A 17722-nucleotide genomic window follows, 5' to 3' on the forward strand; every position below is an offset into this window, starting at 1 on the left:
AAACAGAATGCTTGTACGTGTGTATTCAATTTAAACAAAAAACAATAAAATACACTTTCAGGTGTAGATTTTATCAGAATTTTTAGTACTTTATGATTTTTTCAACAGGAAGATTTCACTCCTGCTTTCAGGCAGTGGTTTTCAATTATAACTAGCTAAACAATACTGTAAAATATAAAGCTGCTCCATAGTTAAAAGCTAAATATCACTTTGTTATAAAATAATTAATTCAGCAAAATTAAAATTCTAGGAATTTTAATGACTTCTAAAGTTTCCCTTGTTTAAAAAAACAAAAACTTTAAATTTAAGAACACAGAGAACACTAACTCAAAATTATGTTAAATTTAGCAAGAGCTTTTTCCTCCTCAAAATGAAGGTATAAACAAATTTCTCTTAAAATCCTTGGCATTACTGCTTCATCTGGAGCTGCTAATGTTACTGTTGTGAGCATGTCTTGTGTTCCACAATGACCTGTAAGTAAAGGTAGTGTGCTTCTTTGCTGATTGATGCTATTAACCCCGCTATATGGTGGGGTTAATAGAGGCTTTCAAGGAACATCTCACTCTCTTCCTTAGGTTTCCACAAAGTTGTGCTGCTTCCAGCTCTCCTTCTGGACTCCGAGAGTGTTTCCTCTGTGGTGTCACAGCTCCCCCAAGGAAGCAAAGCATTGAAGGGAATTGAGCCTGGAAAAGCTCTTGTAAAGCATCTCTTTATATGATGCAGATTTTAGTGTTTTTTGCCCGTTTTTCCTTTTGGAAAAAAAAAAAATTAAATCTTGAAAGCCATATCATATAAAATAAGCAGTTTTGGAAGTCACTTTCTGGAGCTACTTAATTACTTTTCCATATAATTGTGATATAATAATGAGAAATAGGGAGATTTTTTTTTTTTTGATGCTGTAGGGCAATTACTGGTATGTATACTCCTAAATATGAATTGATTTAGGGATACATTGTTTATATTTGTTCAAAGCTTTGTTTTACCCCATTGTCATAAGCCAAGTGACCCCCAAAAGTTACTTATTTTTCCTTGGTACTGCTCCTCCCATCTGTAAAATGAGGATGGTAATACCTATATCGTAAGACTGTGGTGAAAAATAAGTGAGATAATGTATGTACAGTGCCTCGACTAGGATGTACTCAATAAATAAGATTTCCTTGTCCTCTAGACTTGTCTGCCCTTCCTCCATTTATTACATTTGTTTATTCAACAGGCATTTACTGAGTGCCTCATGTCCCAGGTACTGTGCTGTGTGGTGTGTTTCTGACCACAGATGCTCTCATTCCCTTCAGACAGCTGAGAAAATCAGAGTTGTGCCGTGAGGGCTGGTGTTAGGATCAGGACTCGTGGAACCAAAGGCCCTAAAAGCAGAAGGCAAGGCTTAGCTCCCCTTGCTCTTGCTTTGCTGAGGGTGGAGGCCTTTGGCTCTTAGTATCCACTTCTCAGAAGGAATAGATGAGAAACTGATGGACTTATTTCCTCTAAGTCTGTGCGGGCATTGCAGTAACCACTGACCATGTGTTAGCAGATATTGAACATTTCCATCATCACGACAAGTTCTGTTGGGCAGCAATGTTGTAAGGAGTGTGAGAGAGCAGGATCATTAGGTTTTTTTTTTTTCATTGAGGTCATAATAGTTTATAACATTGTGAAATTTCAGTTGTACATTATTATTTGTCATAACCATATATATGTGGCCCTTTACCCCTTATGCCCACCCTCTACCCCCTTCCCTTCTGGTAACCTCTAATCTGTTCTCTTTGTCTATGTGTTTGTTTATCTTTCACATATGAGTGAAATCACGTGGTGTTTGTCTTTCTCTGTCTGGCTTATTTCGCTTAACATAATACCCTCAAGGTCCATCCATGTTGTCGCAGATGGGACGATTTTGTCTTCTTTATGTCTGAGGAGTATTCCATTGTGTATATATATATACCACATCTTCTTTATCCATTCATCAGTTGATGGGAACTTGGGTTGCTTCCACATCTTGGCCATTGTGAATAATGCTGCAGTGAACATAGGGATGTCTAAGTCTCTTTGAATTGTTGATTTCAAGTTCTTTGGATAAATAGCTGGGTTGTATAGTATTTCTATTTTTAATTTTTTGAGGAATCTCCATACTGTTTTCCACACTGGCTGCACCAGTTTGAATTCCTACCAGCAGTGTATGAGGGTTCCCTTTTCTCCACATCCTCTCCAACATTTGTTATTTTTTGTCTTGATAATTATAGTCATTCTAGCAGGTATAAGGTGATATCTCATTGTAGTTTTGATTTGCATTTCCCTGGTGATTAGTGATGTTGAACATCTTTTCATGGCCATCTGTATATCTTCTTAGGAAAAATGTTTGTTCATATCCTCTGCCCAGTTTTTGATAGGGTTGTTTGTTTTTTTGTTGTTGAGTTATATGAGTTCTTTATATATTTTGGAAATTAACCCCTTGTTGGGTATGTGATTTGCAAATATTTTCTCCCAGTTGTTGAGTTGTCTTTTCGTTTTGTTCCTGGTTTCCTTTGCTGTGCAGAAGCTCTTTAGTCTGATGTAGGCCCATTTGTTTATTTTTTCTTTTGTTTCCCTTGCCTGAGTAGACATGGTATTCGAAAGGATGCTTCTAAGACCGATGTCAAAGAGTGTACTGCCTATATTTTCTTCTAGGAGTTTTGTGGTTTCACGTCTTACCTCCAAGTCTTTAATTCATTGTGAGTTAATTTTTCTTTATGGCGTGAGATAATGGTCTACTTCTATTCTTTTGCATGTGGCTGTCCAGTTTTCCAAACGCCATTTATTGAAGAGACTTTCTCCATTGTATGTTCTTGGCTCCTTTGTAAAAGATTAGCTGTCTATAGATGTGTAGTTTTATTCTGGGCTTTCAATTCTTTTCCTTTGATCTGTGTGTCTGTTTTTGTGCCAGTACCATGCTGTTTTGAGTATTATAGCTTTGTAGTATATTTTGAAGTCTCGGATTTTGATGCCTCCAGCTTTATTCTTTTTTCTCAGGATTGCTTTCCCTATTCGGGGTCTTTTGTGGCCCCGTATGGATTTTAGGATTCTTTGTTCTATTTCTGTGACAGATATCATTGGGATTCTGATTGGGATTGCATTGAATCTTTGAACCTAGATTGCTTTAGGTAATATGGACATTTTAACTATGTTTATTCTTCCAATCCATGTGCATGGGATATCTTCCCATTTCATTATGTCATCATTGATTTCTCTCAATAATGCCTTATAGTTGTCCTTGTATAGGTCTTTCACCTCCTTGGTTAAATTTATTCCTAGATATTTTATTCTTTTTCTTGCGATTGTAAATGGGATTGTCTTCTTGAGTTCTTTTTCTGTTAGTTTGTTATTAGAGTATAGAAATGCAAATAATTTTTGTAAGTTGATTCTGTACGCTGCAACTTTGCTGTAGCTGTTGATTATTTCTAATAGTTTTCTGACAGATTCTTTAGGGTGTTTTATATATAGAATCATGACATCTGCAAACAGTGAGAGTTTCATTTCTTCCTTTCCAATTTGGATACCTTTTATTCCTTTTTCTTGCCTAATTGCTCTGGCCAAAACCTCTACTACTATGTTGAAGAAGAGTGGCGAGAATGGGCACCCTTGTCTTGTTCCCGTTCTCAGAGTTGTGGCTTTCAGTTTTTCCCCATTGAGTATAATGTTGGCTGTTAGTTTGTCATATATGGCCCTTATCATGTTGAGGTACTTTCCTTCTATACCCATTTTATTGAGGGTTTTTATCATAAATCGATGTTGGATCTTGTCAGATACTTTCTCTGCATCTATTGAGAGGATCATGTGGTTTTTATTCTTCATTTTGTTAATGTGGTGTATCACATTGATTGATATGTGGATGTTGAACCATCCCTGTCTCCCTGGTATAAATCCCACTTGATCATGGTGTATGATCATTTTAATGTATTGCTGTATTCAGTTTGACGATATTTTGTTGAAGATTTTTGTATCTATGTTCATCAGCAATATTGGCCTGTAATTTTCCTTCGTGTTGTCCTTGTCTGGTTTTGGTGTCAGGGTGATGTTGGCCTTGTAGAATGAGTTAGGAAGTGTTCCGTCTTCTTCACTATTTTGCAATAGTTTGAGAAGGATAGGTATTAAATCTTCTTTGAATGGTAAAATTCTGCAGAGAAGCTATCTGGTCCTGGACTTTTATTTTTTGGGAGGTTTTTGATTACTGTTTCAATCTCTTACCTTGTGATTGGTCTATTCAGATTCTCTTATTTCTTCTTGATTCAGTTTTGGGAGGTTGTATCAGTCTAAGAATTTATCCATTTCTTTTAGATTGTCCTATTTGTTGGCATGTAGTTTTTCATAGTATTCTCTTATAATCTTTTCTATTTCTGTAGTATCCATTGTAATTTCTCCTCTTTCATTTTTAATTTTATTTATTTGAGCCTTCTGTCTTTTTTTCTTAGTGAGTCTGGTTAGGGGTTTATCAGTTTTGTTTATCTTCTCAAAGAACCAGCTCTTTGTTTCATTGATCCTTTCTACTGTTTTTTTGGTTTCAATTTCATTTATTTATGCTCTATTTTTATTATTTCCCTCATTCTGCTGACTTTGGGCTTTGTTCTTCTTTTTCTAGTTCTGTTAGGTGTAGTTTAAGATTACTTATTTGAGATTTTTCTTGTTTGTTAAGGTGGGCCTGTATTGCTATGAATTTCCCTTTTAGGACCATTTTTGCTACATCCCATGTGAGTTGGTATGGTATATTTTCATTTTCATTTGTCTCCAGATATTTTTCGATTTCTCCTTTAATTTCTTCATTGATCCAGTGGTTGTTCTGTAGCATGTTGTTTAGTCTCCACATCTTTGTCACTTTCCTAGCTTTTTTCTTGTACTTGATTTCTAGTTTCATAGCATTGCAGTTGGAAAAGATGCTTGATATGATTTCAATCTTCTTAAATTTATTGAGGCTTGCCTTGTTTCCCAACATATGGTCTATCTTTGAGAATGTCCCATCTGTACTTGAGAAGAATGTTTATTCTGCTGTTTTTGGATGGTGTTCTATATATATCTATTAAGTCTGTCTGGTCTAGTTTTTTGTTTAACTCCACTATTTCCTCATTGACTTTCTGTCTGGATGATCTATCCTTTGATGTAAATGGGGTTTTGAGGTTCCCTACTATTATTGTGTTGCTGTTAATTTCTCCTTTTAGGTCTGTTAATAGTTGTTTTATGTACTTTTTGCTCCTGTTTTAGGTGCATATATATTTATAAGTGTTATGTCCTCTAGGGGAGTGTCCTTTTTATCATTATGTACTGCCCCTCTTTGACTCTCATTGCCTTTTTTATCTTGAAGTCTACTTTGCCTGAGATAAGTATGGTAACACCTGCTTTCTTTTGTTTGCCATTAGCTTGGAGTATCATCTTCCATCCCTTCACTCTGAGCCTATGTTTTGTCTTTGGAGCTAAGATATGTTTCCTGGATGCAGCATATTGTTGGGTCTTGTTTTTGAATCCATCCAGCTATTCAGTCCATTTACATTTAGAGTGATTATTGATATATGAGGGCTTAATACTGTCATTTTATGTGTGTTTTACGGTTGTTCTTTATTTCCCTTGTTTCTCGTCCTGTGTATTTCTGACTGCCAATTCAGTTAGGTGATTCTTTATGGTGGTTTTCTCAATTTTATCTTTATCATTTGTGTCTCTGTTCTGATTTTTTGTTTAGTGGTTACTGTGAGGTTTATATAAAAGATCTTGTAGATGAGGTAGTCCATTTTCTGATATCCTCTTATCTCCTTAGTCTAAGGAGGGTTACATCCCTTTCCTCGTCCCTGTCTAAGTTATTGTTGTCACAACTTATTCCGTTTTGTGTTGTTAGTTTGTGATTATATGATTATAGTTATTTTTGATGCTTTCCTTCCCTTTATGTTTAGTATTATAATTGTTTGCTAACCTGTTCTGATAGAGAGCTTCAAGTTTCTGATTTTGTGTGTCTATAACTCCTTCTTCAAGGCTTTATAAACCCTTTCTTTTTTTTCAAGTATGAGGGCCTTCCTGATCATTTCTTATAGGGGGGATCTTCTGGCAATGAACTCCCTCAGCTTTTGTTTATCTGGGAAGGTTTTTTTTTTGAGTGTATGAGGAAGATCAGCCCTGAGCTAACATCCGTGCTAATCCTCCTCTTTTTGCTGAGGAAGACCGGCTCTGAGCTAACATCTATTGCCAATCCTCCTCCTTTTTTTTCCCCAAAGCCCCAGTAGATAGTTGTACGTCATAGTTGCGCATCCTTCTAGTTACTGTATGTGGGACGCGGCCTCAGCATGGCCGGAAAAGCAGTGTGTCAGTGTGCGCCCGCAATCCAAACCCGGGCTGCCAGTAGCGGAGCGTGCGCACTTAACCGCCAAGCCACGGGGCCGGCCCCTCTGGGAAGGTTTTTATTTCTCCATTGTATCTGAAGGATAATTTCACTGGATAGAGTATTCTTGGCTGAAAGTTTTTGTCTTTCAGTATTTTGAATGTATTCTCTCCTGGCCTGTCAGGTTTCTGCTGAGAAATCTGCTGAAAGACTGATAGGAGTTCGTTTGTAGGTTATTTTCTTCTGCCTTGCTGCCCTTAATATTTTTTCTTTGTCATTGACTTTTGCCAGTTTTATGAATGTAAGCTTTGAAGAAGGTCTTTTTGCATTGATGTAATTGGGAGTTCTGTTAGCTTCTTTTACATGTAATTCCTGCTCCTTCCCCAGGTTTGGGAAGTTCTCAGCTATTATTTCTTTGAACAAGCTCTCTTCTCCTTTTTCGCTCTTCTCCCTCTGGAATATCTATAAAACTTTTGTTGCATTTCCTAATTGAGTCAGATATTTCTTGGAGAATTTCTTCATTTCTTTTTAGTCTTACTTCTCTCTCCTTCTCCATCTGAAGCATTTCTATATTTCTGTCCTCTGAATTACTAATTCTGTCCTCCATAATTTCAACTCTGTTTTTTAAGAATTCCAGTTTTTTAAATCTCATTGTGTTCTTCATCTCCAAAATTTCAGATTTTTTTTTATAGTTTCAATCTCTTTTGTGAAGAATTCCCTCTGTTCAGTAATTTTATTCCTGAGTTCATTGAACTGTCTGAGTTTTCTTGTAACTCGTTGAGTTTCTTTATGATAACTATTTTGAATTCTCTGTCATTTAGATTGTAAATTTCTGTGACTTCAGGATTGGTTTCTGGGTACTTGTCATTTACCTTCTGGTCTGGAGTGTTAATATATGTCTTCATACTGTTTGATGGGGTGGACTTTTGGCTGTCACATAGTGGTAGTATCTGGTCGCAGATTCCGCCTGCCACCACTGGGGTTGCGGGGTAGACAGGAGCTGTTTTCTGAGCCTACCGCAACCCCTGGCAGTTGTGCCCGTCCGTTGGAAGCTGTGCCATTTCACCCTCTGCTTCTGGCCGCCACTACTTTACCCACGTAGGCACAGGCTCTCTGGCGGGGATCTCCTGCCTTGGCCAACTGGCCGAGCTGGTGTGCCAGGTGGGGTGGGGGGTAGGGGCACCTTCTTTCCCTTGTGTGCTCCTGCTCTGCACTCACTGGCTCCCCACCTGGGCTTCTCAGCTTGGTGGGGATGCTTCTGCGATTGCTTAGCTGCCTTGGTGTGGTGCGTTCCCCCAGGCTGGGAGGCAACTTGGAGAGCGAAATTATTCCCACAGAGGGCTGCCTTTTCCTCTTTCTCCTCAGAGTCACACGTCAGCTGCCACCTGAGGTCCCACACCCTATTATCACTGCCCCCCGGGGGGTCCACCTCCCCAACCTTCAGACATATGGCTGCGTGGATCTCTCAGACGTCTATTGTGTTGTGTGAATGTCCTCTGTCGGTTATGAATGTCCTTTTTGTTCTATCTTGGGGGGGAGGGTCTGAGGGGGACAGCTCACTCCACCATGATGCTGATGTCACTCAATATGGATCATTAGTTCTAAGCAAAAGAGAAGAGCTGTAAGAAGAGCTCCAGATTATTCTGCTTGTTTATGTTATTTGAAGCAAGTCTTAGATGGAGCCATATGACATGGTATTAACAGTGCCACTGTTTTCTCTTATTCTCAATCCAGAGTACTTTTTAAATAATATGGTTGATAGACTATAAGGAATGGGAGATAATCTTTCTATTAAAAGGCCCTATTTCTGTGAATTTTTCTCTGAAGATTTTAGGACTTGAGAAACTGCTTCTTTTTCTTTTTTAGTAGTCTTACAGACTGAGGAAGGATAAAAATATTTAATATTTCAAGAATCTTTTAAAGAATCTTTCTACTAGCTACACTATCTTTTTTGGTAGGTCTTTTTTTTAAGTAGCAATGTAATTTACTGTTCATGTTCCATACTGTACACTTAATTAGGTTAAGATACTGTTTAATTATAATCTATACAAAATAGTTTATTAATTCTGTTATCTTTTCATGTATCTGTACCAGTCAAGATTCTTTTTGGTTACCTCACCCTCCCACTCCCACTTTTTAAAAGTAATGTGTAACTTGTATACAGCAAAATCCACAGATTTATGTGTACAGTTTGAATTTAACAAGTGTATACCCCTGTGAACCACTGTTTCCTCTGGGCCCCTTTCCAGTCAACTCTCTCTTACCCCAAGCAACCACTGTTCTGAGTTCTATGAGTATAGATTCGTTTTACCTGTTCTTAAACTTTATGTATCTGGAGTCCTACAGCGTGAACTCTTTTGTGTCTGTCTGCTTTTGTTCAGCAAGTGTTTTAGAGATGCTCCCATGTTGTTTGTGTATCAATACTTCATTGTTTTGTTTTTGCTGAGTGCTGTTCCATCGTATGAATCTATTACAATATGTTTATCCATTCTCCTGTTGATGTTGTTTCCAATTTTTGACTATTATAGAGCTACAAATATTCATGTACAGGTTTTACTTTCTCTTGGGTATGTACTTAGGATTAGGATGGCTGGGTCACAGGGAAAGTGTATGTAAGTTTGTAATAAACTGCTAAACCTTTCCAATATCTTAATACCATTTTACATTCTCATTAGCAGTGTTCGAGAATTCTACTTGCTCTACATCTTCTCCAACAATTGGTGTTGTCATTTCTAATTTTAGCCATTCTAGTGGGTGTGAAGTGGTATTTCATTGTGGCTTTAATTTGCATTTCCCTTATTTGAATGCCTTTTTCATGAGCTTATAGGCTGTTCTTATAACTTCTTTCATAAAGTATCTTCAAATCTTTGGCCCTGGTTCCCATTTAAAAATATTTAATATGTACCCTTAATTCTGTCTACTCTACACCGTTTTCTTAAAAACCGCAGCCAAATTGGCATGATGATGTGTTTTTTTTGGTAGAAGATTAGCCCTAAGCTAACATCTTTCTCCCCTAAAGCTCCAGTACATAGTTGTGTATAGTTGTAAGTTCTTCTGGCTCTTCTGTGTGTGCTGCCACCAGAGCATGGCTACTGACAGACAAGTGGTGCAGTTCTGCTCCCTGGAACCAAACCCAGGCTGCCGAAGCGGAGCATGCAGAACTTTAACCACTAGGCCTTCAGGGCTGGCTTGGCATGATGATTTTTTAAAATCTCCCTGAAAGGTTTCTTTAGAGAAAAAAATTAGTTATTGGATATGAGTAGTGGCCTAGATTTGTGATATGTCGTAAATATTGTTAGGAGGGCCTTGAAATACCATTGGAGATAAAGAATGAGTATTGTGATTAAGAATTTGCTTCCGATAAGGAAATTATATTAAAAATTCTCATTAAAGTAGGTCTTTTTTTTCATTCACTGCCAAGAAATTTGAAATGAGACATACCACTTACTTATCCCTCCTCTGCCTACCTTTGGAATGCTTATTTAGGTAGATAAGTTAGAATTTCTCATATCTATCTATTAGACATCTAATATTTATTAAAGTTCTTGGCTTAGGATCCTAGAAAAATATCTGTCTGCTGAAATTGATTGCTTTACTTCTGTGTGACTTCTCTTTCTGGTACAAGTATCTGACTTCCATGTCTATGATCCAAATGTTTTAGGACATGTAGTGATGCCAGATCTCATCTTTGTATCATACTGATGGAAACTGACCTGAGCCAATTTGATCATTCACAGCTCTTAGGACTTTTTGATAGATAACAGTAACTGTAGGAAAGCTCCAGGCAGATGGGGTTTAGTGACTCCCTCCCAACCTTGCTACCAAGTTATAGTGAAAGCTGATCAGATAAAAAATTCTCCCACACAACAGTCATTTATTAAATATTCTTAGCAAGCAGGCACCAAACATGATACACTCTATCCTATAAGCTTAGATCCTGCATTTTTAGGTATTTTGAGCACTCCTTTTATGAAAGGTTTACTTGAAGCAGACACAACAATATTCCAGGTACAGTATTCTGTTAACCTTATAGTTGGTACCAGTCAACCAGAAATGCTCACAATCAGTAGCTGGACAGGGACCAGTATAGGCATCTAGACTTAACTCTCAAACACTGTCCCTAAATAAGAGTCTCATTAGATTCTTGTGTTTGTGCAATCTGTCTGTAAAATATTTTAGACAATCTCACCAATGAGAGCCCATTTCTAACAACCATTATTCTGATTAACAAGCTACTAATTTTACCAATAAAAAACATTTTTGGCATTTAGTATTTTAATTATAAATTCTCCAGATGTATGGATAACAGAAAAGCTACCATATCGCCTCTGGACTGTGACTCTCCTGCTTTAATAACAGCCATCCATCTCTGAGCATGAGTTTCTGATTACATCAACTGCTCCCAGGTCAACTGATTGCTACTACAGTGTAGCTCAAACCAAACTATATATATTTCAACCTTGTCCACGCAATTTGAAAGTTTGTTAACAATACCCCAGTCCCATTGTATAAAACAAGTAAGCAAAGAATTTATCTGGATAGTTCACTCTACCTCCTGATAAATTGAGTCAGTAAATACGTTCAAAGTCTCGGATAGGAGTAATTAATGGAGAATTATACAACATTCAGTGACAAAGGAAACCAGGATCTAAAACTCTGATTTTGTTTTTTGTCACATAGCCAGAGAACATGTGAGACAGAGGGCTGGAGATAATTTTTTCCAGAGATTTAAGTTTCAGGGTCCCTTGTTTTAAAAGAGCAGCAATGATACAGCTCTTATCGTTCCTACCACTCAGTTACTCCCCACAAAGTGCATTTAGAGTCAAACAGCTTTGAATCTCCAGTCCAGCGATGACGGATACACTAAGATAAGGAAGGATGGTGAAAGGCAGCTGGCTGGGGTTGTTAACTCGTCTTTCCTTTTAAGAGTGCTAGCTACTAATGCTTCATTTAAACTTATGTCTGCACTGGGACAGTAGATCTTGTCCTGGCTGGAATTAGCTGTTGTTTCACAACACGTATTAAAAGGGAAGTAGGACACCCAGGTTGAGGGGGAGATAATCTCGAAAGGTGAAAGTCTTCCTCCCCCATACCTCCCTTACTTACCAGAGGAATATATGTTCAATTATAAACTAACACTTAAGATGTTCTTAAAAACCTAAGTAATATTGATAAAGTAAAAATTTCCTTCCCCATTCCCCAATCCCAGTTCCATCTCCAGAAGCTGTTTGGTGGAGGCTTTTCTGTTAAGTTTCATACAGATAAATTTACCTGTAGAAGTATGCTTAGTTTAGTTTTATCATTTTTACATATATCTCTTGTGCAACTAGTTTTTTAAAAAATAATTTATCTTTGTATTACTGTGGAAAGATTTCATATTGATCTACCTCTTTAGTTTTAAGTCCCAGTATGACTGCCATAATTTATGTAATTATTCCCCTATTGATAACAATTGTTATTTCCATTTAGTTTTACTGCAGACAGTGCTACAGTAAACATCCTTGCAAATGCTTCTTAGTGCTCCAGTGCTAGTAGTTCTCTGAGGTAGCTGTGAAGAAGGAGGCCTGGCTGGGTCAAGGGACACATGCATAACAGATAACTGCCAGACTGCTCTCCAGAACCCTCTACCATTTTACAGTCCCATCTTCCTTGTATGAAAGTAGCAATTTTCCCCCCACAACCTTTCCTTCACTGATATCAGTATTTAAATTTTTTCCAATTCAATGGTGTGAAATAAAATTTCATTGTTTTATAATTTTTGTTTTTCTGATTACTAATTAGGTTAAACATTTCACATTTTTTATCATTTTTATTTATTTTTCTGTCTTGCCATTTTTATGCTTGACTCAATTTTCTATTGGACTGTTTGCAATTTTAAGATACAAGAATATATATATATGTATGTGTGTGTGTGTGTGTGTGTGTATATATATATATATATATATTCTTTGTTATATAAGTATTTTCTCCCAGTCAGTTGCTAGCTTTTAGATTTACAGAAACATTACAAAGATAGTACAGAGAGTTCCTGCATAATCTTCACCCAGTTTCAGTTTCCTCGAATGTTATCATTTGTATTAGTTTGCTCCGGCTATCATAATAAAATATACAGACTGGGTGGCTTAAACAACAGGAATTTATTTTCTCACAATTCTGGAGGTTGAAAGTCCAAGATCAGGGTGCCAGTAGGGTTGGTTTCTGGTGAAGCCTCTCTTCCTGGCTGGCTGTGTCCTCTGGAGAAGGGAGTGAGGTCTCTGGTGTCTCTTCCTCTTCTTAATTAGGACACCAGTCTGTCGGATTAGGGCCCCATCTTTATGAACTCATTTAACCTTAATTACCTCCTTAAAGGCCCTCTTGCCAAATACAGTAACATTAAGGGTTAAGGCTTCAACGTCTGAATTTGGGGGGGGACACAATTCAGTCTATAACATCATCTTGCATTACCGTGGCACATTAGGAACCCGACACTGGTTTATTACTGTTAGGTATACTCCAGACTTCATTCAGATTTCCCCAGTTTTTCCATTAATGGCCTTTTTCTATTCCAGCCTTCAGTCTAGGATACCACGTTGCATTTAGTTGTCATCTCCTTAGTCACCTAAGGTCTGTGACAGTTTCTCAGTCTTCTCCTTGTTTTTCATGACATTGACAGTTTTGAGAAGTACTGGTCAGGCATTTTGTAGAATGTCCATCAAATTTTGTTTGTCTGATATTTTCTAATGACTAGACTGGATTTTTGGAATAAAATACCACAGAGGAAAAGTGCCCTTCTCATCACATTTTATCATGTGGTACATGAAATCCACGTGACATCACTGGTTAATTATGATCACTTGGTTAAAGGAGTGTTGGCCAGGTTTCTTCCTCTGTAAAGTTACTATTTTCCCCTTGCCATACTGTATTCTTTGGAAGCAAGTCACTAAGTCCACCCCACATTCAAAGTGGGGAGAGGTTAAGCTCTACTTCTTGGAGGGAAGTATCTACATATTATTATTTGGAATTCTTCTGTAAGGAAGATTTGTCTCTTCTCCATTTATTTATTCAATCACTTATTTATATCAGCATGGCTTCATGCATATTTATTTTATACTTTGGGTTATAATCCAATATTATGTACTTATTTTATTGCTCAAATTATTCAAGCTTTGGCTTTTGGGAGTTTTTTCAGGTTGGCTCCTGTATTCCACTCTCCTCCCACCCCCTGTCTAAAAATATTTTTATAGTATCTTTTGTAAGCTTATCAAATCCTCCTCGGGCCGGCCCCGTGGCTTAGCGGTTAAGTGTGCGCGCTCCGCTGCTGGCGGCCTGGGGTTCGGATCCCGGGTGCTCACTGAGGCACCGCTTCTCTGGCCATGCTGAGGCCGCGTCCCACATACAGCAACTAGAAGGATGTGCAACTATGACATACAACTATCTGCTGGGGCTTTGGGGGAAAAAATTAAAAAAAAAAAAATCCTTCTCTTTATAGCTTTTGCATTTTGTGTCTTATTTTAAGACTTTTCTTAAACATCTAAAGATATGCATCAGTTAGGATAGTCTAGGTTATGTTGTAATGACAACTCCAAAATCTTAGAGGAATGTAACAAGCAAAGGTTTATTTTATTTATTTATTTATTTATTATTTATTTTATTGACGTTTTAATAGTTTTTAACATTGTGAAATTTTGGGTTGTACATTTTTGTTTGTCCATCACCATATATATGTCTCCCTGCACCCCTTGTGCCCACCCCCCACCCCCATTGCCCCTGGTAACCACAATACAGTTTTCTGTGTCCATGGGTTGGTTTATATTCCACATATGAGTGAGATCGTACACTGTTTGTCTTTCTCTTTCTGGCTTACTTCACTTAACATAATACCCTCCAGGCCCATCCATGTTGCTGCAAATGGGACGATTTTGTCTTTTTTTATGGCTGAGTGATATTCCATTGTATATATATATACCACATTTTCTTGATCCAGTCATCAGTCGAGGGACACTTAGGTTGCTTCCACTTCTTGGCTATAGTGAATGATGCTGCAATGAACACAGGAGTGCATAAGCCTCTTTGGATTGTTGATTTCAGGTTCGTTGGATAGATTCCCAGTAGTGGGATGGCTGGATCATAGGGCATCTCTATTTTTAATACTTTGAGGAATCTCCATACCGTTTTCTATAGAGGCTGCACCAGTTTGCATTCCCACCAGATGTGTATGAGGGTTCCTGTTTTCCACATCCTCTCCAACATTTGTTGTTTTTTGTCTGGGTCATTATAGCCATTCTAACAGGCGTGAGGTGATATCTTAGTGTTGTTTTGATTTGCATTTCCCTGATGATTAGTGATGTTGAACATCTTTTCATGTGCCTGTTGGCCATCTGTATATCTTCTTTGGAGAAGTGTCTGTTCATTTCCTCTGCCCGTTTTTTGATCGGGTTGTTTGTTTTTTTGTTGTTCAGTTGTGTGAGTTCTTTATATATTATGGAGATTAACCCCTTGTCAGATGTATGTTTTGCAAATATTCTCTCCCAGCTGGTGGGTTATCTGTTCATCTTGATTCTGGTTTCGTTAGTCTTGTAGAAGCTCTTTAATCTAATAAAGTCCCACTTGTTTATTTTTTTTTTAGTTTCTCTAGTCTGGGTAGGCATGGCATCCGAAAAGATTCCTTTATGACCAATGTCAAATAGTGTGTTGCCTATATTTTCGTCTATGAGTTTTATAGTTTCAGGTCTCACCTTCAGGTCTTTGATCCATTTTGAGTTAATTTTTGTGAATGGCGATAACAGATGGTCCACTTTCATTCTTTTGCATGTGGCTGTCCAGTTTTCCCAACACCATTTATTGAAGAGACTTTCCTTTCTCCATTGTATGTTCTTAGCTCCTTTGTCAAAAATTAGCTGTCCGTATATGTGTGGTTTTATTTCTAGGCTTTCAGTTCTGTTGCATTGATCTGTGTGTCTGTTTTTGTACAAGTACCATGCTGTTTTGATTACTATTGCTTTGTAGTATGTTTTGAAGTCAGGGATTGTGATGCCTCCTGCTTTGTTCTTTTTTCTTAGGATTGCTTTAGCTATTCGGGGTCTTTTGTTGCCCCATATTAATTTTAGTATTCTTTTTTCTATTTCTGTGAAGAACGTCATTGGGATTCTGATTGGGATTGCATTGAATCTGTAGATTGCTTTACGTAATAATAGACATTTTAACTGTTTATTCTTCCAATCCATGTGCATGGGATGTCTTTCCATTTCTTTATGTCATCATCGATTTCTTTCAATAATGTCTTGTAGTTTTCATTGTATAGGTTTTTCACCTCCTTGGTAAGATGTATTCCTAGATATTTTATTCTTTTTGATGCAATTGTAAATGTTATTATCTTTTTGAGCTCTCTTTCTGTTAGTTCGTTATTAGCATACAGAAATGCAACTGATTTTTGTAGATTGATTTTGTACCCTGTGACTTTGCTATAGTTGTTGATTATTTCTAATAGTTTTCCAACGGATTCTTTAGGGTTTTCTATATATAAAATCATGTCATCTGCAAATAGTGAGAGTTTCACTTCTTCGTTACCTATTTGGATTCCTTTTATTCTTTTTTCTTGCCAAGTTGCTCTGGCCAAAACCTCCAGTACTATGTTGAATAGGAGTGGTGAGAGTGGGCAGCCCTGCCTCGTTCCTGTTCTCAGAGGAATGGCTTTCAGTCTTTCCCTGTTGAGTATGAAGTTGGCTGTGGGTTTGTCATAAATAGCCTTTATTATGTTGAGGTACTTTCCTTCTATTCCCATTTTGTTGAGAGTTTTTATCATAAATGGATGTTGTATCTTGTCAAATGCCTTCTCTGCGTCTATTGAGATGACCATGTGGTATTTATTCTTTGTTTTGTTGATGTGGTGTATCACATTGATTAATTTGCGGATGTTGAACCATCCCTGTGTCCCTGGTATAAATCCCACTTGATCATGGTGTATGATCTTTTTTTTTTTTTTTTTTTTTTTTTTTTTTTTTTTTTTTTTTTTTTTGCAGTTCGAACCAAAAAGTCTTTATTTATTATTTTATTTTATTTTATTTTTCATACTGATGCCTTTTCTTTTTTTTTTTTTTTTTTTTTTTTTTTTTTTTACATTTTTATTGATATTTTAATGGTTTCTAACATTGTGAGATTTTGGGTTGTACATTTTTGTTTGTCCTTCACCCCATATATGACTCCCTTCACCCCTTGTGCCCACCCCCCACCCCCCACCCCCACTTCCCGGGTAACCACAGTCCAGTTTTCTCTGTCCATGTGTTTGTTTATATTCCACATATGAGTGAGATCATACAGTGTTTGTCTTTCTCTTTCTGGCTTATTTCACTTAACATAATACGCTCCAGGCCCATCCATGTTGTTGCAAATGGGACGATTTTGTCTTTTTTTATGGCTGAGTAGTATTCCATTGTATATATATACCACATTTTCTTAATCCAATCGTCAGTCGAGGGACACTTAGGTTGCTTCCACTTCTTGGCTATGGTGAATAATGCTGCAATGAACATAGGGGTGCATAAGCCTCTTTGGATTGTTGATTTCAGGTGCGTTGGATAGATTCCCAGTAGTGGGATGGCTGGATCATAGGGCATCTCTATTTTTAATTCTTTGAGGAATCTCCATACCGTTTTCCATAGAGGCTGCACCAATTTGCATTCCCACCAGCTGTGTATGAGGGTTCCTGTTTCTCCACATCCTCTCCAACATTTGTTGTTTTTTGTCTTGGTGATTATAGCCATTCTAACGGGCGTGAGGTGGTATCTTAGTGTCGTTTTGATTTGCATTTCCCTGATGATTAGTGATGTTGAGCATCTTTTCATGTGCCTATTGGCCATCTGTATATCTTCCTTGGAGAAGTGTCTGTTCATTTCCTCTGCCCATTTTTTGATCGGGTTGTTTGTTTTTTTGTTGTTCAATTGTGTGAGTTCTTTATATATTATGGAGATCAACCCCTTGTCAGATGTATGTTTTGCAAATATTCTCTCCCAGCTGGTTGGTTGTTTGTTCATCTTGATTCTGATTTCATTTGTCTTATAAAAGCTCTTTAGTCTGATAAAGTCCCACTTGTTTATTTTTTCTTTAGTTTCCCTAGTCTGGGTAGGCATGTCATCCGAAAAGATTCCTTTAAACCCAATGTCAAATAGTGTGTTGCCTATATTTTCTTCTATGAGTTTTATAGTTTCAGGTCTCACCTTCAGGTCTTTGATCCATTTTGAGTTAATTTTTGTGTATGGCGATAGCACATGGTCCACTTTCATTCTTTTGCATGTGGATGTCCAGTTTTCCCAACACCATTTATTGAAGAGACTTTCCTTTCTCCATTGCATGTCCTTAGCACCTTTGTCGAAAATTAGCTGTCCGTATATGTGTGGTTTTATTCCTGGGCTTTCAATTCTG

At 37.4% G+C, this 17722-nt stretch overlaps 1 protein-coding gene across 9 annotated transcripts in view; it reads left to right on the plus strand.

Annotated features, from left to right (window-relative positions):
- Positions 1 to 17722, plus strand: part of CDC14B (cell division cycle 14B) — a 119044-nt gene that overhangs the window by 34973 nt on the left and 66349 nt on the right. The window lies entirely within an intron of this gene.

The sequence above is a fragment of the Diceros bicornis genome, chromosome 22 (assembly GCF_020826845.1).
Source record: "Diceros bicornis minor isolate mBicDic1 chromosome 22, mDicBic1.mat.cur, whole genome shotgun sequence".
Taxonomy (NCBI): domain Eukaryota; kingdom Metazoa; phylum Chordata; class Mammalia; order Perissodactyla; family Rhinocerotidae; genus Diceros; species Diceros bicornis.